Here is a 26,906-nt window from a genome sequence, read left to right as displayed (position 1 = left end):
CAAACAATAGTACAGTATGAATTAGAATTGTTTGGAGCTTTATGGCTGCAGGAATAAAATGTTGAGATAACATTTTTTTTAAGTATAAATGGTAAAATGCCATGGAATTAATTTAGAAATTATAATGATATAAAGAAAAAAATGACATTAGCACTGGAGCACTATAAACATAGATTTGTAGAAAAACAATGAAAGTGCAGAAAGCAAAGTGGTAACTCCTTCCAATGTTCAAGCATGGAGTTCATTGTGGAGTGTCAAAGATATGGAAAAGAAGGGGGAGAGAATCCAAATCCACAGCAATTTGTTAAAAGAGTAGAAATTTTAGTTTGAATGCCACCCTTTTATATTTCTCCTGTTTAACTTGTATAATTCTAACTATGCTAATATAATTACACTTTGAAAAAAAAATATCCCCACTTGGAATAAAAAAACACTATACAACCTTGCAGCATAGGAAACACTTGTAAAGTATGGTTACCTATCATGTGTCTTAAATAACTACAAACAACCCCCTCTGCTCTTCCACTATAAAGACTTGAATAAAATTTCTTAAACAGTACAAAAGCAGCATAAAACGTATCTAGGAATTAGAAAAAAAGTCATGCTGTAAATAAGACTAGAGGCTGCAGATAGTAATTAAAGATAATTTACCTAAAATAATATCCCAGAAAGCACAATTTTTAAAAATAACAAATGTTTGGTTCGATATCGCATTTTATCTACAGGCGAGAATAAGAAATGATTAGTCATTTCATAGACCCTCAATACCAGGTGTACATAACTCTAGCATGAGTTCTGAAATAACTCCAAAGTATTCTCTATTTATGCTTTGAAAAAAAAAATCACTTATGGGTTTATTTAAAAGGACAATGATTTTATTGAAAAGACAAAGGCATTGCCCTTTTAAACACGGTCAGAAAAGTCAGGAATTACAACCCAAAGCTTCAGAAATAAACCCCTTAGCATTAAAACAGTATGATTGGAATCAAAAGGATTACCCCATTGCTATGGTATAGGAATGCTTACCACAACACATACTATAAACTGCATTTTAAAAAACTTTATATTTGGTCCTTGACTTCTGAAACAATCCCTAGTTGCTATTTCTCTGTTTGACAATTGATTTGGTAATTGATTACTAAACCCCCCTCTTAGAAAATGTTGATGGATTGAAAGCATGTTTCAAAAGACTTCCTATGCTATCATGAAATGCACCCTTAACGAAAAACCTTACTTCCCCCGAAGGAGGGATAGGTTTTTCATGCCTGGAAATTTCAATTTCAATCAAAAGAATCCCACCACTGTGCTGAGATATTGTTTTTCAGTGATATAACTAAACTCTAGTCTCTATGAAAGAGTAGTAAAGACATGTCTGGGATTGCTTGAGTGTAATCCTTTGGGCCATCTTTTAAAGAGTATTACTTCAAAGAAAGGAATGTGTCTGAATCAGTTATACAAAAGATTAATAATCAAGAGGCTAGATGTACTCCATTCAAATAAAATGATTTGATTAGGACTCATCATCTTAATAAATTGGTTGTAAATGAAGCATAAAGAGAAAAAGAGTGAAACAATATTTTATTACACTTAAAAGTCCTGGTTTTCTGTAGTTATCAGTAACAGTGTCTGTGTCTATAGACTAAGCAGTTCTAACATTTTATTTTTTGGAGGGTAATAAGTTAACAATTTCTACATAAGTATAAAGGTACCAAATATTTTCCAACATTCAAGAAACTGACCTGGTTGCTGTAGTTTAGCACTTTGGAGAGGGTGTGTCTGTACTATTTTCATTCACCACACTATCTTATCATTACATGTCTTTACATTTTATACACAAAACAACCTTAAAAGTAGTCTCCTAATTCGGGATTTTACCTAGGTTCTGCCGTCTGAGCCCCCCCAGTAAAACCATACACCTACAGTGACTTCCCATTGGATACACTGCCTGCTAATCACAGCCAGGCAGTCAGTACCAAGGGGAGTTGTTTCGTTAAAACTGATACTCATTTTATTTATATATTTTTTAGTTCTATAAATTCAGTAATCTCAATAAATTGGTCCTTCAGTAGGTAGTGACATCTTCTTCCAATATTTATACAACTGACCAAACAAAATAATGTATTATTTTGATACTACGTACTACTACTACTACTACTACTACTACTAATTATTATTATTATTATTATTATTAATAATAGTCATATACACAATTTCTTTAATTTACAAAACATAATTAAAACCGTTATAAATCGTCAGCCTGGACCCATCTTGTTGCTAGGGCTTCTCCCCTGACTGTGCTTGTAGATTAAATTATCTCCAATCACCTGTAAACCAGGACTTTGTTCGGATGACCCAGGTCTCTCCCCTCTCTCCCCCAAATAAACAACCCCAATCTGTAAAGACTTTTATTATAATGTCACATATGTTTACTTTTTATAATATATCTAAGTGCTCTACAGTTCTCCTTTGTTTTCTCTGCCTTTCTTAAATAAAGTTACCCCAAAGTGTACCGCACTGCATGCTAAATGAGTTTGCATCTTGTACTCATCTTATGCATTTTAGAATTTTATAAGCTGTCGTCACAGCATTTTGACACCTGGTGCTACTTCTTGGCTTTATGCATTGTTGTACACTTACTATAAGTACTTTTGTGTCTACCCAAATGCAACTCATTTAGAGGCACATTTTAAATTAAACAATGTTGCATCAATAGTGCAGGCATGAATATAACAGGTGGAGATATTGAAAGTTTGAACAAAGATAAAGGGCCTTATTCTGATCGGTGCGGCCGGATCCGAATATGCGGGCAGGACCGTGCGTGCGAAACCCCGCCTTCCATACGGATCGCCAACTCCGTCCATACGCGGTAAGAAGCTGGCCGAACGGACCGCACGTGTATTTTTCATGGAATACGCCTCCTCCATCTCAGGGAACCTCCCCCATCATTCGATGGTCGCAGATCATCGAATGCAGGACCGAGTGGTCCACCAGCTCCCTCAACCTCAGACCACACGGACATTTTTCCGTGCAAAAGCAGGGATCTGGGCGGGCAGCTGACATCCGGCGATGTCATATGTCCGCCCCTACACGTGCGTCACGGCCGCATTACCATACGTACGCCCATCGTTTGCATGGGAACGCCCATGAAACGCGGGGCGTATGCATATGGTAATGAGCCCAAATAGCCCTTCACGCCCCTCTCCACCCCCTGTTCGGAGTGTTCACATTTCATGTGGGATTTTGCCGTACGCCCCGCTCGCACATGCGCAGAGACGCCTCTGCACATGCGCAGACACAAAACATCGGCGGCACGAACGCACGCGGATATTACCGCACCAACCAGAATAAGGGCCAAAGAGAGGAAATTGCTCATAAGAAGTAGCCAGCCTCTGTCATTTTATAGACTGGTCTAGATAAATGATAGCTAGAAGCTACGGGTCTCTACTTATACCTATCAAAGTTTTAATACATCTCTTCTCATGTGTGTAATATAATATTTCATGCTACTAAATATCTATTATGCACATGCACAGTTAGATAAAAAGGGAAGTCCCCCTCCCTCCCCTCACAGCTCTCACTGGCTGCCGGACTCCTAGACCCAACTTCTATTTTACCATTATCTGCTCAGTGCATCATTTGTCCATTCTGTAGTGACTTTTAGGAAGCACAGTGGCAAACACAGGGTTCTTTATAGTTGGGATCCAATAACTTGATTTTAGAGAAATTGAAAGGAGCATAATTAGCATGTAACAAGCTATAGTCTATCTCAAACAAATTGCAGTACATGTAACAATGCTTCTCCTACATTGGTAGATTGGTACATTGGTGCATTGCATCAGTATCTTCCATAGTGTTTCATTCCTGAAATTGGAAGGGTGCCAGATGACCTCCTGACATTCGGGATTCTGATGGTCACTATACCAGCATCAGCAGTTGAGATTCCGATGTTGTTGTCTGTATATTGACCATATCCCGGCATACCACACCCAATTGGAATGAGTGATTGCTTAAATTATACTCACATGATAATATACCATATCCAGCAAGTTGTACTCATATCTTTTACAGTACTAATGCTGCTCTTTGTAAAAATAAGTTTATTATCCGGACCAGGTTGCCACTGCAGGAGAAAGTTACTCATTAACCATGAACAACATATTCAAATATCCTAATTAAAGCATTTTGAAATATGTTATATTAATAAGTTTTATCAACCCTGTGTGCCTGCTACTGGTTATTTACAACCCCTACCTATGACTCACACCCAGCTCTGACCACTTGGAATCAGAATCAGTTCGCAGGTCCCACAGTATTCAGACATATTGCCGATTCAGTGATATTCTGTGGGTTATCAGAGAATCAAGTCATTATCATCAGATTGGGATAAATATGTATTGAATTAGACAACAGCTGCAAATGTGTTTTTAGAAAATAATAGGTTGAAGATGCCAAAGAGTGCATCACGCTAGACGGATTGTACAATCCGTCTAGCATGATAATCGATTCTAAACTTAATGAGTACAAGTTTTGTGCAATCTTATTCAAGACAGCCTTTGTGTTGCAGCAGTGTTTCCAATTAGAAAATATAAAAATAATAAATAAACCCTTGATAATTGAATATTTAAAATTTCCCGGGGCTTTCTAGCCCTCCTGTTAGAGAATAATGCAATATGGAACCTCAATGTCCCCATGAAATGGACCATTTCCTGTTACTACAGTAAGTTAAATCTGTAAACCATTTAAAAAATCAGATGTTGTAATCTTGGAAACTTAAACAAAATATACAAACACAAGTTTAAAATATAATTTCCCTCCACCGAACACCCACACACACACACACACACACAAAAAAACTTTACAAACATCTTCAAGACCGAAGGTGGTTTGTGTGTTGAAATCAGTTGGTTTTGTGTTGCACCAGTTTGATCGGGGGTAACTTTTTATTTTGTTAACATGTTGGACCACCAGGAACGAAAGGGGTGAAACAGAAATAGCACAGACTCCACTTTTGTTAGTTGAGGCCCGTCTGTTTCCCTTCAGTCTGTACGCCCAGCCAGTGACTAAGCTGCAGACTACTGCTTTACATACTACTGGACAGCTGATGCTCAGCTGCCCTGTTCTGCTATACGATGGCTCAGCTGTCAGTCAGTGCAGAGGGGTGCCGGAAGCATAGGCATCCCTTGCCTGCTCCTGGCTCCCCTCTGCAATGACTGAAAGCTGAACTGCCATATAGCAGAAGAGGGCAGCCGAGCGGCTCATCTGCCCATTAGTATGTAAAGCAGCAGCCTGCCACTCAGTTACTGGCTGGATGCGCAGGCTGCCGCTGCATGGAAACTCTGGTGGTACATGGGAGGGGGGCTTTGCCAGCAATTTCACTTGTGGGGGACCCCACAAAGTAATTGCCCCTGAGCCCCCAAAAGTCGTAATTGGATCTGTCTGCGTTACATTTAAAGTCGCATGTCAAAAGCTACTCTCAGTATTCCATGCCTGTTTTAAGGAATACACATAGGAATCCACAAAAAATATGTAATATGCTTATTTCACTAGTCAAATAAGGCTAATAAAAGGCTGTAAAAAATAAAAAATAAATCTCAATGGCTTACTCTCCACCAAGTGTCCATCAGACACTCTTGTAGGCTCTTAGTTTGATAACTATGGCAACTGCTGTCAGCTTGTCCTATATGATGCCTCTGCATTAGGTAACAGCACCGACATAGAGCAGGGGGAAGGATATAACATTACCAGCAATGCAGTTTCATACTGACAGTGGTTGCTATCTGTCCCTCTGTTTGAGATTAGGGATGTGCACCGGCTACTTTTAGTGTTTTGCTCCTACGCAATTATTAAACTCAATAACATTAATTAATTAATTAAATGAATAACATTATTTTACACTCATTTCCAGTCTATCCTGGCCCATTTGCAGTGGCAGACAGGATGGCAGTTTTAAAAACTGACAAAAAGTGCTCCAAAGAGCACATAATGCAAAGAAAATGGTTAGAAAGAAAAAGTTAGAATTGTTCTTGGGTCCTCCCGCCCACCCTTATGTTGTATTAACAGGACATGCACAGTTTAACAAACCAATCTTTGTAGGGACAGGGTCTGCCACAACTGTGGCTGAAATAATTGTTTTGTTTGTAACCCCACCAAAAAAAGAGGTGCAAGATGAAATTGTCCTACATAAACAGGACATGCACAGTTTAACAAACCATTTCAGCAACAGGGTCTACCATAACTGTGGCTGAAATAATTGGTTTGTATGGGCCCCCACAAAGAAAGTTGCTCTGTCTGCTGCATAAACCCATGTGTGCTGCTAAGTCTGGCATATAAGCCCAGGTGTGCTGCTAAGTCTGTTCTATAAGCTATGGGTGGCTTTGTATAGAAGCAAATGGAGGACAAACAATAAAATATCAGGAAAGTGACACAAGTGGGTGGCACAACCACCTGGCACATCTAGCAGTGGCACTACAGTGACAGCCAGGATGGCCGTTTTAAAAACTAGACCCTGAGCAGAGTGCAGTGGACACGATGAGAGAAGCAGCATGGAGCATTTGCGGAGACCTGGGAGAACCACATCAACATGCAGTCAGCATCTGCAAAGTGGTACGATAGGAGGGATAATGTTTTCATCTAATTTTTCATTGAAGACTCAAAATATAAAGTAACTTTTAGTTGTCTAGGAGGACCTGATAGTCTTATACACTAAAATGAAGTTGACCTGTATCAGTCTATTGACCCCAATGAATCCAGACATAAACAGTTATACACTTAGTGTAGTCATCTAAAAAGGTGTCTTCTGGACCTGAAACCCCAGAAAGTAGCATTAAGACATTAATGAGTTGATTTACTGCAGTGCATAAGTGCACACAGCTTTGCAGATCTGACTTTGCCTCCATTCTGCCAATTTGAGTGTGGGGGAAAGGTTTCTAATTTACATTTTTCTGTCACATTCACATTTCAGTATACAGAATAGAGGACAAACAATAAAAGAAACAACAGTTCCTACTACTAGCGCTGAAGCTACTGGCACCAGTCATGACACTGACGTGCAAGTCCATCAACGTCGTCTGCTCAGGCTGATACTCAATGTCATAGGGGGAATGTTAAATCCAACAACCTAATGTAATAATAATGAATAACCCAAAACAATTTTAACTATGTACACAGAAACTCAAACTTGGCAACATACTATTTACAAGAGGAAATGACAAGGAAAGGCTTGAACTATGTAAATGACTGGTGGTTCAGCTTCTCATGGAGATGGAAGCCTTCCTCCCTCTCTAAAAATGTAAAAAATAAATCTTGTTAAAGCACAGGAACTAACTGTGCATTCAGATATCATAAATCCCCAAGCAGAGTCCAAGTGTGTCAATGGTTTGCAATGTCTAGGCCTGACCCCACCAATTCTGTACGCTAACTACACTTGGCAGGTGGGAAAAGAATTCTGTTTTGGAACACTGTTTAGTTTTACAAGGAACGATGAAGATGAAGTATGACAGCAGTCACCCAGTTGCAAAGCAGATTACTGAGGCCATAGAAATTGGTGCTGTTAGACGTGCAGTGGGATTTACACAGTTGATTGATGTACTGTGTGCCCAACTTCACTGCACAAGCAATTCCCAGACTGTACAAGGGACATTTTAAAAAGATGTCATTTAGTGTCCTCACTCTGAAATGCAGTTGTACCCACTGTCTACTTAACCACCCACATGTGGACAGGACAAAATGGAGTTTATCATCCATATTCCCTTACCACATGTATAAATGTACGCAAACACATTCATTTTTGGGATCATTTATGTGAGATATAACAGCAAAGTTTTTCTGACGGAGGATAATTTTATTCCAGAAAATGACAGGGGCATGCAGGAGATGCATGTCGGCGGGCCCAAAAGGGTGGTCAATCTGTTGAAATAAGACAACAGTATTTTGGCCACTGTACTTAATCCCAGGTATTGTAAACCTGTATCTTTGTTTCTGATGGACACAAATCTGCAGAGGTGCAAAGAGCTGTTGGTAAGAAAATGGTCAGCTCAAGCAAAACGTGACATGACAACATCTCCTTCTTTCATATCTTCGGCAACTGCTGGAGAAAACTATTTTTTCAAAAAACATCAGCTACAATGACAGACATGTTTACTGTCACTGCATATGATGCTGTCTCCATTGAAAGAATGGTGGAGGATTACATTTATTTCTTCAGTGACAATTTCCAAGTAGGCATTTCAGTCAATCCATGTATTATTTACAGTTTCTTATATAGTGCAGCATATTCCATTGAACATTACAATTGGAACAACAGTGATAAAACAATCTGGATAGTACTAGTAACAGACCAATAAAGAGGTAGGAGGGCCCTGCTTGCTAGCTTACAATCATGTAATTTATTGGCAGGAATAAGATGCAATATTTCAGTTGGGCCTTGCACAAACTGCCTTTGTTTTACTCCAGTTTGTCTTCTCTTCATTGCAATTCAATATCTAATACAGTGTGGGTTATTTATTATATGGGGCACAGCAGAGTGTACCACACACACAGCAAAGCCTGAAAAAAAATAGATGGATTAAATTAACCCTTTTGTGTGGGGGTTATTTATTATTTATATGCAGGTGGCACAGGAGACTGTACCCTATTATTTATATGCGAGCACACACACACGGCAAAGCCTGAAAAAATTAGACGGAATAAAATAAGACTTTTATTTATTAAATAAGCCTTTATTTATTTATTATTTATACGCAGGTGGCACAGGAGAGTGTACCCGGCCCACACATATGGCAAAGCCTTAAAAAATTATACGGATTAAAAATAACCCTTTTATTTTGGGGTTATTTATTATTTATATGCGGTGGCACAGGAGAGTGTACCCGGCCCGCAGATGGCAAAGCCAGAAAAAAATAGGCAGATTAAAATAAGCCTTTTATTTTGGGGTTATTTATATGCGGCACAGGAGGAGGGTACCACACACACGGCAAAGCCTGAATTACACTGGTTAAAAATAAACTTTTTATTTTTGGGTTATTTAATCTATTATATGCGGGTGGCACAGGAGAGTGTACTCGGCCTAAACCACACACACACACACATACACACATGGCAAAGCCTGATAAAATTATAGGGATTAAAATGACACTTTTTTAAAGTGTACACTGGACTGTCATTGGACTTATACGGCTGTACCATTGTACTAGCAGTACCAATGAACTTGGACTTAATGGCAGCACCACTGGACTTAACAGCAGTACTGGACTTGATGGCAGCACCACTGGACTTAACAGCAGTACTGGACTTAACAGCAGTACCACTGGACTAGCAGTAACAATGGACTTAACAGCAGTATTGGACTTAATAGCAATACCACTGGACTAGCAGTACCACTGGACTTAACAGAAGAACCACTGGATTTAATGGCAGCACTAGACAGCACAGCACCACTGCATGGATTTATACAGCAGCACAGGGGACTCCAGCACTGGCAGCAAACAGCACAGGACTGCACTGTACTGCACAGGAAACCACAGGACAACACCATTGTGACCAAGTTGCCACCCCATGCCAGCTTCCCAGAGAGACACACACAGAGACAACCTCCCTCAACCATCTCCAATGCCAGAGTGAAGATGGCGGTGGTTGTGGGGATCTTATATAGAGTGCGGATCTTGTGAGAATCCGACTCCGGAAAGATGACGTTTTGCCTCGTTCTACTCGCAGAGCTTGGCGAGAATTACCAAATGGCAATCGGATCTCAGTTTGGATCCCTACCGTTCGGTAACATCCGTATTTCAGAAATCCTGAAGTGCTCATCTCTATTTGAGATCCAGAATAAGAGATGGATTTTTAAGAGAAGGACTTTTAAATAGCTGTTATTTTAAAAATGAGGATCTCTGACACAGGTAACAGTACTCTTTAAGATTAATCTTAATTAGATAAATCAACATGGGAATAATAAAAATAAATGACTTGGGAAATTAATTTTATCATTGACGATATCACATTTTCATATAACATTGATCACTATCATATAATAACCCCTATGACCTTAATAATAACCTCTACACTGGCACAGCTCATGGATCATCTCATTGAAAACCTAAATTACATGTGACAAAATACATCAATATAATTAATAAACTACTTGGTTACTTCCAATATAGTTTTCAATCACTATTGCTGAATAGCTGTATTAGGGGGTCTATGTACTAAGCCTTTGGGCAGTAGGCATGGTATATTGGGTAGTATAACTACCTCACAGCACTGAGGTCATGAATTTGATTCCTACCATGGCCATAACTGTGTGGAATTTGTATATTCTTCCTGTGAGTGCATGGGTTTCCCCCAGATAGTCTGGTTTACCCCCGCCCTCCAAAACATACAAGTAAAGCTGGCCATACATCTACAGATTTATTGTCAGATTGGGCTGGTTTGAACAAAATCCTGGTAACGGATGAGAGCAGATGACAGTTGACCATTTGCTTTGAAATGCTGGAAAGCTGCCAAACTGTCATTCAGATATTACCAGGTTTTTGTTCCAACCAGCCAGATCTGACAATCAATCTGTAGATGTATGGCTAGCTTAAGTTAATTGGCACTTGATAAAAATGAACCCTATTGTGCCGGTGTATGCATGTAAATGGCCAGACTAGATGGGTCAATTGGTTCCTATCTGCTGGCAAATTCACTTTTTCTATGAATGTTAAAATGGTCGGAGATAAAGTACCAGCCAGCCAGCTCCTGTTATTTTTCAAGTACCATCTCTAATATGACAGTGAGGATGTGATTGTCTGGTACTTTATCTTCAATGGCTTTATCTCTCTCCAAACCTTAGTACATAAACCACTAATTCATCAATTGTCCTTATTAGATATTTGATTAAAAAGAAACAATACCAGGAAGCACTTCTCTGAGTGCGTCACACTTTGGAAGGTTGAAATTACTTTTCATATACAATACATTTTAGCATGTTGTATCTTCACAGCATTTTTAGTTATTATAGCGTAGTGTTATAAAATGGTGTAGCTTGATTAGAAAGACATATTGAATGTTGAATAGAATAAATTGAGTTTTGTGCCTGTAAATATTTCCGTATAATGGAGAAAATACTTAATTAACCAATTTGTAAGATACAGCAATTTTAAAAACACAGATCATCAAGATGAGTATATTTGCACTGGATATATTCCATAATATGGATTGTACAAGTTTTCTGGTGGTCATGCTGTGTGTTTATGCATGGTTAGTGTTTGTACTCTATAATACTATTTTTTTTAAACAAAAAAAGAGACAACACACTACAAATGTATACCAAAAACACATTTTATTACAATATGCATATTACAGACAAGCGCATAAATAACTTCTGCACAGGGAATAAAAACATTCAAACTATTAACTAGAATATATAACGTAAAATGTCTGACTGAAGATTTCTACTATCAAGAGAGGAAGTTGGCAAGAATGAAAGTCTGCGGAGAGCCATTAAAATGTGGATGTAATATTTCTTTAGATTGTGATCCAGACAGGAGCAAAAACTCATCTCAGATTTCTAAATAATGGCCCTAGAAGGTAATTTTTTGTATTTAATTGTGTGCACAGATTGGATTTTTTTTGTGGTTTAAAACAGATACTAATTTGACAATAGAACATGCCAAACTACAATGGAATCTCACTATCTATCTATCTATCTATCTGTCTGTCTGTCTGTCTGTCTGTCTGTCTGTCTGTCTGTCTGTCTTATCTTATATTATCATGTATATAAGCGTGTGTATGTTTGTTGGTGTATTTCTAGAAACAATCATATTAATTTTAAAGGATCACTCTTTATAATACAGAGCAGTGGTTCCCACCCGTGTCCTGTCTTCTCCTGCCTTGCAAACTGTATACAGTATAGTGTTAATGATCTTTCATCATCTGGCTCTCTGCTTAAATCATTGTGTTTTGACAGCTCATCTACCTTCATCCTCAATCAGAGCCAAATAGGAAACCATATGTGAAAGCATCTGTAGAACCTTCCCTTTATTTATGACAGCATTAAAGAAAGTGTCCAATGTCAGTTACTTTACAATAATACACGTTCTTTTGTACCTTGGGTGCAGGATTTCTTGAGCATATTCCTCAGTGGTATCTGTGCACCTATTGCTGCTTGCTTCATTACATACAGATGCACAGCAGTGCAGACAGTAATAGCCTTTCTTAATTAAATAAAGTTAAATGTTAATTAGTCAGAAGATTTGATTTATTTCCAGAACATGAAACTCTTCTTTTTTTTTTTTTTTTCATTTGCTTGATTATGTTAAAAGAACAGGTTGTATAATCATTCAGGAACTTTCCATATTTTAAGGCTTTCGCTGAGACTTGTGGTAGTATCTAATCGCCATAGAGAAATGATAGGTCTACAGATGTTTTCAAGATGTTACTCTGTCAGTAGCAGATTATCCCCTGTAGCAAAATCTCATTAAAGTGCAATTTACAGAGCTCTGCTGATGTTGCCATCAACCAAAATTAAACGCATTAATTTTTCAAAGTTCACACAAGTCCTTACATAAATGATGTAGCAGTTTGCTAGAACAATTTACAGAAGTGTTATTTGCAGAATTAACCTACATTAACAGAACAAATGTTTTAAGGGTATAAAAAAGTCTGGGCAGTGAAATTGCAGCTGCTCGTGCTTTCCTTTAGGTGCCGGGCACAAAGAGGTGTCAACAATGTACTATGCCTGCCTGCTGGGTGAAGACTTGGGAAGAGAATATTGGAATTTGAACAATCGCTTGAAAGAGTTAAGCCTGTAATAAAGCAATCACCAGTTGGGGGCACCTAGTGAGCCCTTAAATCCTGTTTTGGAACATCTGCAGTAAATGCCTTTTAAAGTATTCTCATTTAGGCAATGTGTTTATGTAGCTCATGGTGTGAATATTCTTCTTCAATAAATTGCTAACATTTTTAGTTCTTTATTGTCGCAGAAAGTCAACACTTGATCCTTTCAATAAAGTACACTGAATGGCACTCACATTTTCCTCTGACCCATGGCTATGAACACCCAATATAGCAATTAAATTTCATATTGGTGATACTTCATTGCGTGCGTGTTTGTGATTAATGATGAGTACACAGTAAACAATATGCACATTAAAGACAAAGCTTAACAACATTTTTGTGTATATCGGCCAATGTGTATACACTATATCGTTAACAATACGCACTCTCATGGGTCATCGGTGATGTCGTCTGTCATCTGTACATGCAGCTAAATCTGAGGATATCGTCAATGACAGTATATTCCTGGATGTGGCCAATAACATCATCCTTTACAAAATTGCTCAGGGTCAGATGTATCAAGCTTCAAAAAGTGATGAAGCGGAGAGTGATAAACAACCATCCAATCAGCTCCTAACTGCCATATCAAAGGCTGTGTTTGAAAAATATCTGTAAGGATTTGATTGGCTGATTGCTTATCACACTTCGTTTTATCACTTTTTAAAGCATGATACATCTCCCCCTCAGTGTGTATGCACTACATAACGTTCATCCAGGAGTTCAAGGGAAATTGTTGCCAACATTGCATCTACATCTAATGTGTACCAGGCTTAATGCTAAATTATGTTTGTATTTATTATTATTATTATTATTATTATTATTATTATTATTATTATTATTATTATTATATTTATATGAGCTGCAGATAGTAACAGGATATTGTGCTGGGTTAGAACAGAGAATTAATGTTGTCTGTATATTGAAAATGTATTGGCATGGCACATTAACAGTAATAGCATTTTAGATTTTCAATTTAGAGACTATTGCTCATTATGCATTACTGAAAGTTTTCACAGCATAAATATTTTTTTTGTAACCCAATGTTACTGTAATTTAGTAATGACTTGTACTATTTAGATCTGTAGCCACTGTAATGCATTAAAATAAATCAACTTTCCAAAACATTGGTTGTAATGTTCTCAGTATTGAGGCAATGGTTATGTAGTTACATCATTAATTAAAGAGTTTGGTTTATGAACTGATGAGTCAGCCAGTACTGCATTAGTGGGTCTGATTGGCCAGTGCTAACCATATCTAGATGCATGTCTACTTTCAGGGCTCTGGAAAAGCTTCCATACCCTAGGGACCGGATGCAGAGTTCCACACATGCCCATTTGTGGAACATATATTAGACACTGCACATGTCCCAGATCCAAAGTATGGATGATCCAGAGTCTTAAGCATTTCAGTTGTATCTTCACTTGTAATTGAAAGGCATACAGTAACTGGCCTGTAACAGGGTGTTATCAGAGACGGCATGTCAACAGAAACATAGGTGATGTACGCATATTTTCATGTTCATCAGCTGCCCAATATTTCCAAAGTATACAATAAATTTGTTATTTTTAAAACCACTTTTTCATGTGCGTCTGATATTTAAAATTTACATTACCTCCATTTATTGTGCACATACCTTTATTTTTCATGTTGCCACCAAATTAAATTTCGTAATGTGCAGTTCAAGTCACAGAGATCCAAATTTGTATTTTAACCATGAGTTTTGATTGCAAAAATTACATGATTGTAGCTGTTTTAGCGATTTTGGGCCTATTTCAGCATGGATCGCTAATCAGAGAATGCACAGTGGACTGCAAGCAGAAAGCGGCTGCCAAGACAGGAAGAAAAGACGCCCCTTGCAAAATTCTGAATGCATTGGAAATAGTTATATTTTTGCAGATCCATTGGCAAAAACCTGACCATCGAATTTTCCATCTGCGCAAGTCTACTTCCATCGCTGAAGTCAGAGACCCAATACGAAAAATGCCTGGGCACGTCTGCATTTTCACAAACATACCCATAAAATGTCATGTTTCCAATCCTAAACACCATCTTCCTGCCAATCAAACTGCAGCTACTATGCTACATCTATGCATATAGATTATGCTATTTATGCCCGCCCATGTGCATTTGTTCAATATATTCGTTCAAATTGTGAATTCTCTGATAAGTGATCCATGCTGAATTAGGCCATTTTATTGATTTTCAGTAATGATTATTGATTTTTTAAACCAACTTTTTAAAACTAACCAACATCTGAAACTGAACCGAAACACTTGATGGTGGTTTTGTAAAACTTAAACAACACACTCCAGGGACATCACTACTTTTCTGTAATGCAGTTGGAGAGCTGTGCAGGCAGGACTGCTGAAACTCTCACCAGTTTAACTTTGATGGGGATATTCAATCCAGGGTCACAACTGTCAGCTGTCTCGATGTGAAATCGGCAGGCGGGATTCAATGTCCTACCTGGCGAATGCTAAAAGGGGGTGTGGTTGTGAGATACGGAAGTTTATCCCTATAGCTTGTAAACTTGCGAGCAGGGCCCTCCTACCGCCATGTCGGTTTGTATCTACCCAGTTTGTTTAATCACTGTTGTTTCCAATGAAAGAAACAGTAAATAAATAAATAAATAAATAATGGATCATCGAGCTGCAGCCGGGAGCTGGACAATCCATGGCCGTTCTCGGCTTGTAAACTCGGGTCTGTTCTGCCGAGATCCCTGTTCAATGCTGTTGTGGAAGACAGCATTGAATAGGGCCCCACTGCTATTTCCTCCATTGGGAATAGCGGTGAGAGATTGAATACCCCCAGTGGTCTACTCATCTGTCCAGATTACTTAAATTTTTATTTGATGAGTTTCCCAACCATCACTCAGTAAATTAGACAGCTTCTATCTTTTCCATTGAAAAAAATAAGGTTGGCGATGGGAAGAATGTGAGTTCTTCATCATGGTGATTTCACAGCAATTACACCTTTAGCATTTTGGTGGTTTGGTAAATCCATAGAAAAATCACCTAAATTAATGCTTATAAACATTACCCCATGGAATGGTTCAGTTTCCTTAGAGGCTTGTTTCAAGTTACTATTATCGATTTACAGTTTGCTTACTATCATTTTATTAATATGGAAAGCACTTTTACATAGTGATGAGTGGATGAGATTAATCTGGCACAACCAAATTTAGAGGAACCAGGTTGAATTGAGTATGAAATTCAGTGGCGAAACTCTGGGAGGCAATGGAGACATTTGCCGCCGGGCTCCTGGCTTAAGGGGGCACTGACTCCATTGTCCTCCTCCACTGCTGACATGAAGAAGAGGTCGCCCAATACACGCACACAAGTTTCCGGACACGCTACATGCGCGCACACAGGTTCCTGAACCCGCAGCATACGTACACACAGGTTTGCGGTCCCCCTTCCCACTGATCCATTGCCGCATTTGAACGCAGAGCACCGGGACGCGGATATTTGAGTCGTGACGGATGGGAATGGATGTCTGAGGGATGTAGCATGCAAGCTCCTCTCAGGCATTTCCCATCCCATGGGGCTTAGCGACAGAGCTGGGCTGGTCGGAGGTAGTGAATGTCTCCTAACACACTGCAGCGTATGTATAGCATGTCGGGGCCTGGTGGTGGAGGGGCGCATTCATCTTTAATGCTGGCTGGGTGAGCTTACAATATATAAATTATAGTAGTTAAGCTGTATTTTTATGTGAAAGAGGTATGTAAATGCTGTGTATACTATGTCTGTATGCTACTGTGTGCACATATGGTATGCTGCAGTTTATTATTTTTCCTAAGTATGTTGTGTGTGTTTATCTTCTGTATGTATGCATGCTGTGTATGTTGTGTGTGTATGGATGTGAGTGTGTGCACTTGATGCATACATGCCACTGACTGTGTGTGTGTCTCCATATGCTACTGTAGTTGTGTTGTTGTAAGTATATTGTGTGCATATGTTACTGTTTGGGTTTGTATGTATATTTACAGACTACAGTAGGCAACATGCTGTGATATCATTATTAAGTTATCCTTAGAGTGCTGGCCACTGTATATAATGTGTTTGTGTATGGAAGGGATACATACGGCATCCCTGTGCTTGGGATACCAGCGCGGTCAGAACACTGACCCGGCCATTCCCACCAGGGGCTCTGATGGCACCCTAACCCTTTCCCTCTGCTCCGCTAACCCCCCCCCATCAAGCAGCCTGACCCTTTCTCTCCCCTCTAGTGTCTAACCCTAACCCCACAGACTAAACCCAACCCCCCCCCATCAAGCAGCCTGACCCTTTCTCTCCCCTCTAGTGTCTAACCCTAACCCCACAGACTAAACCCAACCCCCCCCATCAAGCAGCCTGACCCTTTCTCTCCCCTCTAGTGTCTAACCCTAACCCCACAGACTAAACCCACCCCCCCCCCCCCCTCACGATTCCGGTGTCAGGTATATGAATTCAGTAGGGATGATGGCCCGTACATAACTCCCCTCCATTAAAATCATGTGTTTGCGCCTGGAGCAGAGCGCCGATTAGCATGACTGGTGCTTCTGCTTCGTGAACTGCCCAGAATAATGAGGGGGGAATGAAGGCAGCCGCTACAGTGGTGTAGACTGGTGTGTGGAGGAAATTGTCTGCTGCAGTGCTCCGATCTCTCTGCGAGGAGGGAAGTCGGCTGCTGACGAGCTCCGTGGTTCTGGGAGGGAGTAGACGACACGGTTCTCTTGGGTCGAGTGGTGCTGCTGCTGTTACTGTAAATATATTTTGTATTCATGGTTTAAAGAAGGCACCTCAGAGGCAATCTCTTTTCATTATTCAAAACTAGTGTGTATTCAGAGCATGTCGTCTAATGCTTTTGGCACAGCTGCCCATCCTCAGGACAAGGCACTTAAAGACCTGTCTCAAAAAAATTAGACAACACGCTATGAATACATGCTAATTTTGGATAAGAGATTGTCTCTGAGTGCCTTTTTTAAAACCATGAATACATGCTAATGTCAGTGGCACCGTAGCATATAACAAAGTGTGTGTGTGTGTGTGTGTGGGGGGGGGGGGGGGGGGGGGCACCAACATTGATCTTGCCTCCGGGTGCCTAGAACGAACTTACGCCACTGATGAAATTTGTTGCTCGAGCCAAACAAGGTAAAATGTAACTTTCACAGAAAACTCAAATTGCATATTTTTGATCACATAAAACACTGCTTGATGGACTCAATTTCCATATAATACTAGTAAATGTGGGGAGAAGTAGTTGTGGTTAGATACAGCCCAGCCAAAGTAAGTCAGCCCTTAAATTGCTAATACCATCGATGTACTTGACTATATATTGTCAATATTTTGTAGGAGGCCAGGGATGCTAGGGTGTCTAGTATATGAAGTAACTAGTTTTGAAGTGTCAGTTTAAAATCAATAGCAGCGTTATACCGGCGCGCCATTAGTTATATCTTCAGTGGGTATCGATTGGGATTTGTCTGCTCCCCTCTCCTTCTCATCAACAGGTAAATTATTCAGATCACTATTGACTACCTGAGCTGATTGTGCTGACATATCAGTAGGTAAATCTATGCCTATCACTAATGCAGAATATTTCAGCTGTTTGACATATTACTAGGTCATTTTAATCAAATACTATACTCATTGCACAGCAGGGACATTTACATCAGACATTAGTGCATTTCCCACATTCTCACACCCTACCTACACAGTGCACCCCAGATGATTGCCTCAGATGGTTATTCCATGGGCAGGATGTACTTCATGTGGATCTTTCCAAATACGTTATTTGCAATGTGCCAAGGTGGCTGTCTCACCTGATACCTTGTGAGTGTGGAATACACAACAGTTGCAAGTTATTACCCAAAATGCCTACACCACTCCTGCATTATGTGTACTCTAATTTTTCTTTCGTCTGTCTGTGTGGCTTGTTTATTGCTGTATTACTTGATGTCAGCAAAGTACCTTCAGTCTTGTTGACAAAGAGCGCTATATAAAGTATTATTATTATTATTATTAAATATTAAAACATGATGCTATGAGTTCCCCACACACATCATGCAAATATCACACTGACATCACTCAGAATTACTGGTTCTCGTTGATAGATTTACAGTGTCTAAATAGACAGCCAGCAGATCTACCCCAAATGTCAACACGCAATAGGTTGACAGGGTCGAAAGATCAACATGCAATATGTCAACAGGGTCAAGAGGTCAACCGAGTCAAAAGGTTGACTTGAGGAAAGTAGACACATGACAAGGTCGATATCAAATTTTCTTAATTTTTTTTAAAAACTGACTTCACCATACATGTAGGCATAGAAGGAGAATATAATAGTGTGCTGAGTGTAGCAAGACACTGAGCCCGTAGCATGGAGACCAAAGGGAGCAATGTGATGTACAGATGGAGCCCATCTCATGCTTGCAGGGGCTGGCGATAGAATCGCCAGCCAGCCGTCGGAAGGGGGCGTGCGTGCATGAGACGCTCATGCACCCGTTCTGATGGAGCTCCCCACCACCACCTCCCCGAACCCCCCCTAACCCTGCCCATATCCCTGAAGCGGAGAAGGGCAGGGTCCCGCCGCCCAGCAGCCTACTGACTGGGACGCGCGTGCATGTGAGACCCTCGTGCGTCCCAGTCTAATGGAGTCCCTCTCCGCCAGTGCTCGTCAGTGGGGACATTCTGGCGAGCGCCAGCAATGAAAGAAAGGGGCTCCCTCTGTAAGCGTTACACTACTTGGGAGTCTATGTTAGCAGTTGTCGACATTGGCACCCAAAAAAATTAAAAGCTTATATTGATCTTTACCTGTTTCTACTTTATTCATGTCGACTTTTTGACCCTGAGACCTTTTCACCCTGTCAATCTAATACATGTCAACCTTTGGGGCCAACGGAATTGATTGTTGACCTAATAATCCACACCCAGAAATACACAGATAGAATGCCCCATTCAGCAGTTACTATATTGCACATGAAATATATTCAATGTACTGTAAGGTATATTCCTGCAGGCAGAAATTCAGATTTCTTTTCGGTCTATTGTGACCACATACTGGAACATAGATCCTTATAGAAGACTGATTTCTGCTTTGTGCTCTTCAGTTCCTATGCCTGTAAGCTCCAGGTAAAGAATTTGGATTCAAAGGGTCATTAATCTAAAGCAATGACCCACCTGGCTCCTCGAGTTGGTTGGATATACTGGGCGAAATGTAATAGGGTGCGATTTTTTAGACATGTGCGATTTTTGGTCAAAAACGGCCGAAATCGCACATTTTCCGAAAATCGCACATTTAATAGGTTGAAAATCGCGGTAAAAAATCGCACTTTTTACCGCGAAATCGCACTTTTAGAAGTGCGATTTTTAGTCACATTTCAATTCGCATCCAGATGTTTTCCCATTATAAAGTATACAACTCGCAAATGTAATAGGGTGCGATTTTTGGTCAATGTTACCAAAAATCGCAAAAAAAATAGACCAGGTTCTGACAGGCGAATTTGACAGAACCATGCACAGATCATTGAGATCTGTGCATGGTTCTGTTAATAAAAATGTGTAAAAGTGTTTTTATAAAAAAAAAAACGGCGTGGGGTCCCCCCTCCTAAGCATAACCAGCCCCGGGCTCATTGAGCCGGACCTGGTTCCAAAAATACGGGGGGACAAAAAGCATAGGGGTCCCCCGTATTTCTGAAACCAGCCCCGGACTCTTGGACCGGTCCTGGTTCCAAAAATACGGGGGACAAAAAATCTGGGGGTCCCCCGTATTTTGAAACCAGCACCGGGCTCCAACAGCCCGCGGTGTCATGCCACAGCCGGGGGACACTTTTTATACAAGGTCCCCCGGCCAAAACATGAGCACCGTGGCTGGTCAGCCTTGGACGGGGTACCTGGAGGAGTGGGGACCCCCCCAATAAAGGGGTCCCCCCCCCCAGGCTTCACCCGTCCAGGGCTGAAGCCCGGGGCTGTCACCGGCGTCCGTGGCCAGTGGACGCCGGCCTGATAGGGTTAAATCCATCATACATATCATTACATTGCTTTTTACCGGCGAACTACAAGTGCCAGCAGACCTCCCCCGCATGCTGGGACTTGGAGAACCACAAGTCCCAGCATGCAGGGCATTAATGGGCCCGCTGGGACTTGTAGTCCACCTGTAAAAAGAATGTTTATAAAAAACACACACACAGAGAAGTACAAGTTTATTACACACACACACACCTCAATTTTACACCAGCGTAACTTACCATTCCTGGATCCAGCGCTGGTCTGGCTGCTTCACAGCCGGCTCCCCCCGAACTGACAGGCAGCGGGGAGAATCGGCTTTCTCCGTTGCCTGTCACCGGCTTTCTCCGTAGCTTCTGTAGCTCTGTCCCAGTGCTACAGAGGCTGAGAGCGTGATTGGCTGAGCTACAGTATGCGTCTCCATGGAGACGCATAGCTCAGCCAATCACGCTCTCAGCCTCTGTAGCACTGGGACAGAGCTACAGAAGCTACGGAGAAAGCCGGTGACAGGCAACGGAGAAAGCCGATTCTCCCCGCTGCCTGTCAGTTCGGGGGGAGCCGGCTGTGAAGCAGCCAGACCAGCGCTGGATCCAGGAATGGTAAGTTACGCTGGTGTAAAATTGAGGTGTGTGTGTAATAAACTTGTACTTCTCTGTGTGTGTGTTTTTTATAAACATTCTTTTTACAGGTGGACTACAAGTCCCAGCGGGCCCATTAATGCCCTGCATGCTGGGACTTGTGGTTCTCCAAGTCCCAGCATGCGGGGGAGGTCTGCTGGCACTTGTAGTTCGCCGGTAAAAAGCAATGTAATGATATGTATGATGGATTTAACCCTATCAGGCCGGCGTCCACTGGCCACGGACGCCGGTGACAGCCCCGGGCTTCAGCCCTGGACGGGTGAAGCCTGGGGGGGGGACCCCTTTATTGGGGGGGTCCCCACTCCTCCAGGTACCCCGTCCAAGGCTGACCAGCCACGGTGCTCATGTTTTGGCCGGGGGACCTTGTATAAAAAGTGTCCCCCGGCTGTGGCATGACACCGCGGGCTGTTGGAGCCCGGTGCTGGTTTCAAAATACGGGGGACCCCCAGATTTTTTGTCCCCCGTATTTTTGGAACCAGGACCGGTCCAAGAGTCCGGGGCTGGTTTCAGAAATACGGGGGACCCCTATGCTTTTTGTCCCCCCGTATTTTTGGAACCAGGTCCGGCTCAATGAGCCCGGGGCTGGTTATGCTTAGGAGGGGGGACCCCACGCCGTTTTTTTTTTTACTTTTTTTTTTTTTCACAAAAGCGCATTTATAAAAATGCGCACATTTTCATGACTAAAAATCGCGGCAAATCGCGGCAAATCGCATTTTTTTGCCGCTAATTCGCATCTCATTACATATGCGAATTCGCGGCAAAAAACGCGATTTTTAAAGGTGCGATTTGGTGCGATTTTTTTTTAGTCTAAAAAATCGCACCCTATTACATTTCGCCCATCAAGTAACGGTAACATGCAGCAGCGTGCTGCTCACAATCTGCACAATTTATTTCATGGGAAAACATGGGAAATGCAGTGCAAAGGAAGGACTAAGACACACAAACTCAATAGCTTTTCACACTTCATGTTTCAGAGCCCAGAGACAACAGGAAGATAATGCAGATGAATCACCTGGAGCTGTTATTACAATTTCCAATACAGTGTATATCTAACCCTACAGGAGCCAGGTTTGTCATTGCTTGGGATTAGATTCCATTCAGTGTCAAAGGAGTTTAGCTAGCTAGCGGTTGTGTCCTTTTAAACTTATATGCAAACATATCATGGCAAGGTGTTCATGACATTGCCTATTCCATAAATATAGATATATAAATAAATCCAAATGTCCTTCATCATACCAGCAGGTATTACTGTTACTGCTATTGTAACACACTTGCCTATTTTTGGAAAGTAGTTTCAGGGACATTATAGATCACTCTGTAAGCATCGTGGAGTGCACCGTTGAGAGGGCGTATCACATTCTACCCAAGGGGCGTGTTTACTGTCACTTAGGGGTGTGTCCTACAGTGGCAGGTAAAAACTAAAGTACCAACCACAGTACTGGCTACACACTGACATCGCAGCTACATTACACAGCTGCGCTTCACTTTGCAGGGCAGCGGGAGTGTCCCAAATGAGTCCCAAAAAGCAGGAGGTATGAGGGGGTTTAACATTAAATACTAAGGGACAAATGCACTAAGTGATACAATGGAGAGTGATACACAGCAAGCCAATCAGCTCCTACCTGCCATGTCACATTTTGAAAAATGTCAGACAGGAGTCAATTGGCTGGTGGCTTATCAATCTCCATTTTATCACTTTTGAAGCATAGTGCATCTGGCCCTAAGAACCAGATGTATCAAGTTTTAAAAAGTGACAAAGTGGTGAGTGATAAACAACCAGCCAATCACCTCTTACCTGTCATTTTCAAACCCAGCCTGTAGCATGGCAGCTAGGAGCTGATTGCCTGGCTGTTTATCACTCTCCTTTTTATCACTTTTTGAAGTTTGATACATCTGGCCCATGTCGATCTTTTGACTGCCGACCTTCCCAATGCGACCTAATGCATGTGTCGACATTGTGACCTTGTCACCCTTAAGAGAGAGATTTGCTGTGCTTGCGGCGGGCGGCCCTTCGTGCGTGCGTCGGGCAGCATTTAGATCAGAACGAGGACCTATATGCACCCATCTAAAGACAGAAGTGATGCATTCGATTATTATCAGTCAATATTTTCCCATAGCTACAGTTCATATTTAGAATTAGCAAAAGATAACATCTAGAACCCAAGCAGCCATGCACAACTTTTTATTACACTGCTCTAAAAGTCAACAACTCCCATTGTTTGTAATAGATATATTTTGACAGGTGGAATGTATCTGTTCAAGCTCATGATCCTTATATAATGTAACCATTTTACTATTTACACTATATATCAGACAAATGTAACAGATTACATTTGCATGTGCCTTACATTTCCTCAATTATGTTAATGAGAAGTAATTATTCATTTTTACTGTAGTGTGTTTCATTAAGTCATAACATCAGTCTAATCTGTTTGAGCTGCATGTTCTTCCTATTGCTTTTAAGTTAATTTAAGCCACATTATATACAAAATTAAATGTAACATTTATGGCTAGCCCATTGGGATTCAATGAAAAGACTTTATTAGATAGAAATTAAAAGTACCAGATGCAAATAGGGTTACATTATAGAAACGATCATTAAAGTGATTTGTAAAGTTTGCTTCACCTCATCTCTTACACATATTTCATTGTAAGTACCCAGAAGTCTGTGGGGCATGTTGTGCAGACCCCTCTTTGGTTCTCATAAATAAGCTACATAGACTAATTACTACCTCCTTATCAAAATAACATTTTTTTACACTGTATACAGGTATTCTTTGGATTAATATGAATATGCATTGATAAGAATTAAATGAAAATCAATTGCTTTGTATATATATTACATGTTAAACTGATTAATGCCATATTGTATAGCATGCAAAAAGTTAAATAATATTTCTAGGGACACTTTCTCAATATTTTCTCAGAACACTTTATATGTACTTTTTTAATTTTACTGAGCTCTAAATGCATCTTGGGGGTTATTCTAGTTCATTCTTTCTGACAAAATCCTTCTTAGATGGACAAAACCATGTGCACTGCAGGGGGGGAAGATGTAACTTGTGCAGAGAGAATTAGATTTGAGTGGGGTTTTTCTTCAAAGTGAGATCTATATTGCAGTGTAAAATCATGCAGTCAGTATTTTCCCTGCACAGAAACAAAATAACTCACCCAAATCTAATTCTCTCTGCACATGTTACATCTGCTCCACCTGCAGTGCACATGGTTTTGTCCATCTAAGAAGGATTTTGTCAGAAAGAATGAACTAGAATAAACCCCCTTATGACATGAAACCAAGGTAGTAGTAACTATATATGAAAAATAAGTCAGTTTTCATTTCTTTATCTAAATATTCTAGTCACCCACGACTTATCTGTCCTTTCAGATACATGGGGAGGAATTTCCTTAAATGGGAGTACTATTTCACATGGTAAGTTGCTATGGGCAACCAATCAGAATCTACGTCTTAAACCACATCATCAAGCTCCCTGGTTTGACAGCAGTCTTAATAAACTCAAGGAAAGGGGGCATCGAATTGAAAGACAATGGAGGAAGACTAACCTTTTGGAGGACAAGATAAAACTAACAAAGTATATTGAGCAATATCAATCGACAATAACCCATAAGAAGTCAGAGTTCCTGTTAACCGAGATCATGGCAGCAGCCAATAGGCCTGCTCAAATTTTCCGAACAGTGGAAATGCTTTGCAAGCCAGCATGCCTGCAGCCTGATGAAACACTCTCTAATGAGTTTGCTAAATACTTTTCACTAAAATATTTTCCATCAGGACTGGAATCACAGTTCCGTCAGAGGAGTGCCAAACTACGAAGCCAGACAATGTAAGCCACCTATCCTCACATACCAGCTTTGAAATTGTCCAGATTTTGCATCCCACTACCTGTGATCTGGACCCTGCCCCAACCAAGCTCCTAATAGGGTGCATGGATATAATTGGCCGTGTCTTTGCAAAAATTGGGATTTTTCATCTACCTCTAAAGGAAGCAATTGTTAGACCTCTTCTTAAAAAACCTAATTTACATCCAGATTGCATGACCAACTACCGACTGGTATAAACCTTCCTTTTCTAAGAAAAGTCATTGAAAATGTGGTTGCAAATCAACTGGAAACCCGCCTGATATCTCATGATATGTATGATCCAATCAGGATTCAGGAGAAGATATAGCACTGAAACAGCCCTGGTATATGTGCTAAACGATCTTCTGATGGCAAGAGACAGAGGCGACTGTTCAATCTTAATCCTTCTGGATCTCTCTGCAGAATTTGATAATGTGGACCATGGGCTTGGCATGGCCATGGCACAGTACTAAGCAGCTTTAAATCATTTCGCGCTGGCAGGTCACAGAGAGTGTCATCTGTAGTATACTCATCTTCATCCGTGCCATTTCCATGCGGTGTCCCACAAGGTTCTATATTATCCCCATGCTTTCTGCAGTGTACATGCTGCCACTGGGTGAAATAATTAGGCACCATGGCCTTGTCTACCACTGCTATGCAGAAGACACACAGCTGTACTTGTCCTTTGCTCCGGGCACTGAAAACCCAATAACATCCCTAATTGGCTGTCTAGCTGAGCTCCAGGAATGGATGAGTGCCAGTTGGCTGAGACTGAATCCTGATAAAACAGTGGTCCTTATGATAGGACCTCAATGTTACTCCCATTTTCTACTGCCTTCACTGGCTGCCAATAAAATGGTGAATCCTTTCAAGGTCAATCTACTGAGTGTCAAAGCCCTACATGACCAAGGCCCAAGATAACTGAAGCAGCTTCTAATTCCATACTGTCCCACCAGATTACTGCAATCTGTATATGAAGGACTTTTAGCAGTACCTAGGATCTCCCGTAATTCATCTGGGGGTCGAGCTTTCAGCCATTCAGCTCCAACTTTATGGAACTCACTTCCCCGCACAGTTCAAGAGACCCCCACTCTAGAATGCTTCAAAAACAGACTCAAGACCTTCCTATTTTCCCAAGCGTTTCCTTGAGTCCCTTAAGTATTGTTTATGAAAAGCTTTTGTGTACTTCATTGTTCCTGTATTGTATTATATTCATTCTATCTATTAAGCGCCTTGAGTCCTGTTGGAGAAAGAGCGCTATATAAATAAAATTATTAATATTATTAATATTACTTGTTATTTATTTAGCACCTACTAGAAAATAGTAGATAGAATCTGGTTGGTTTCCCTTAGCAACATCCCATCTGAAACAGTACTCCCATCTTAGTAAATTTCCCACATTGCCTTTAATAATCACACGAAGGGGAAAATTGAATAGTGTGAAAGAAAGAGATTTGGTAAGAAAGCTCCAGTTCTTTTTAAATGGCAATCATTTACACTGCAAAACCAGTTTGAGTTTTCAGTGTAAATGATTTAAAATAAAACCTGGAGATTTCTTACCAAATCTCTCACTTTCTGAATCTAACATCCTATTAAATTTCACCCTAAGTTTCTCTGATCG

The 26,906-nt window shown here is 40.7% G+C and overlaps 1 long non-coding RNA gene across 1 annotated transcript in view; it reads left to right on the top strand.

Moving 5' to 3' along the window:
* Positions 1-26,501, top strand: part of LOC146062721 (uncharacterized) — a 159,443-nt gene extending 132,942 nt beyond the window's left edge. Inside the window, exon 4 of the long non-coding RNA XR_014471487.1 lies at positions 24,816-26,501. This is a non-coding gene — a long non-coding RNA (uncharacterized LOC146062721). The remainder of the gene's footprint in view (positions 1-24,815) is intronic.
* The last annotated feature ends 405 nt before the right edge of the window (positions 26,502-26,906 follow it).

This window comes from Crinia signifera, chromosome 3 (assembly GCF_055691185.1).
Source record: "Crinia signifera chromosome 3, ASM5569118v1, whole genome shotgun sequence".
NCBI classification, from domain to species: Eukaryota; Metazoa; Chordata; class Amphibia; order Anura; family Myobatrachidae; genus Crinia; species Crinia signifera.
This window is presented reverse-complemented; position numbering and strand designations above follow the sequence as displayed.